Source organism: Rattus rattus, chromosome 11 (genome assembly GCF_011064425.1).
Source record: "Rattus rattus isolate New Zealand chromosome 11, Rrattus_CSIRO_v1, whole genome shotgun sequence".
NCBI lineage: Eukaryota > Metazoa > Chordata > Mammalia > Rodentia > Muridae > Rattus > Rattus rattus.
In genome coordinates, this window is record NC_046164.1 from 85,426,238 (window position 1) to 85,427,972 (window position 1,735).

Here is a 1,735-nt window from a genome sequence, read left to right on the forward strand (position 1 = left end):
ATCAGTCTTGCGTTCAGATTGTATTCTCTTCTTGTCTTGTTCCTCAACACTTAGCTTGGCTTTCTTCCTTCTGGCAGGACTACCAGCCTGGAATGGTGGCGCTCACAGTGGGTTGGACTCTCTCCCCACCAATCACTGAGTAAATGCCCTACAGCTGGATCTTATGGAAGCATTTTCTCAACTGAGGAAACCCTCCTCTCTAGCGACTCCTAGCTTGTATCAAGTTGGCATAAAACCAGGGTGGTAGTTAGAGTGTAATTGTCCCCATAGGAAGTGTGGCACAGAAGTAGGAGAATGGCCTTGTAGAATGTAAGCGTGGCCACTTGGGCTTATATCTTTGGGGTTATGTAGCTATTCTCTAACACCATGTCTCACCCTAGGCATTCCATCTTCCTGCTTTTGAAATAGACTGAACTTCCAGCCCTGTAGTCAACCTAATTAAATGTTGTCCCTCATAAGATTAGCCAGAGTGATGGTGTCTTTTGTAGCAATGAAGCCTTCAGACAATAGCCAGTATAAAACCCCCAAATAACAAATTAGTAACAATGGCTTTTCATCCTGCAGTGAAAAACTTATTCTTGAGAAGAAACAACGTAATTGAGTCCCATGATAAGGTTGCCTGCAAAGAAACTACTAGGAGTGTGGAATGGCTCCAAGTGACCCATGTAATTCTTAAAGGAGCTTCTCAGGAGGAGAGCTTCTGTAGTCAGAACTATAAAGCATTTAGTCTGTAAATAACGCTTCATGAGAACTCAGCACCTCTGCATTGGGCACCATCAGAGTTTTCTGAGATAAGCTTGCATGTGAGTAAAGATGGGAACCTCCTGGGGGCTAGACCAAGGTAAAAGGCCCTCAGGTGCAGGCAGCGATCCCAGTCAAGGAGACCAGGCAAGACAAACCCAGTGGGAGTTCTTTCCTTGGTCATCTAGAGGCATTGAGCGAGACCTCAAAAATACAGGAGCAATAGAGGCAGGCAGTGCTCAGGAGTGACCTGGGATCCCCAACACCTGACAGAAGCTCATGGCATCCCTCATCTTCTCTGAGTTTCTTTTTACTGATCATTCAAAATAATGGACTTTATGATGCTTTTCAGAATCAATATATAAACTTAGTTTGGCATTCACTATCTGAAAAGGTTATCTTCATCAAAATGTGTCTCTGGAAGCCTCACCTAATCATACACGTCTATATTGATAGCTTGGCTGTTCTTTAAGGAACCAAAGGAACAAATATGTCTATGCCCCAAAGTTCAACTCATTCCTAGACCCTTTCTGTTCTTCCTGTGTCTCCTGCTTCACTTTTTGAGAACTCCCATCTTGGAATTCCTTTGTCCCTCGGTGTCGCTACACCCTCGTGTGTTCTTTCTTTCCACATCACCATCAATTTGATCTTTCTTACCGTCATCCTGGTCTCTTCTCTTCCATGTGAGTTGGATTTATTTAAAGAGACTTTTGGGGGCCTGGAGATGACCACTGGATGAAACTCGTCTGCTTTGAAGAGAGCACTTGATTTGGTTCTTTGAGATCATTTCAATGGCTAACACAAACACCCTTAAGTTCCAGTTAGAACTGACTATTCTTGTCTCTGTGGTCTCCTGTATTCATGCCCTGCCCCCCCACCCACATAATTAAAATAATAGATCTACAGATGAGAAACAGGTTTCTTTAGGTTTGTTAGTCAAACAAAACAGATCATCTCTGATTCGGAGTCTGCTTGGATCAGGTTTATTAGGTTT

The 1,735-nt window shown here is 43.4% G+C and overlaps 1 pseudogene; it reads right to left on the reverse strand.

Annotated features, from left to right (window-relative positions):
• LOC116912047 overlaps window positions 1-1,404 on the reverse strand; it is a 24,527-nt pseudogene extending 23,123 nt beyond the window's left edge.
• Between the last annotated feature and the right edge of the window lie 331 nt (window positions 1,405-1,735).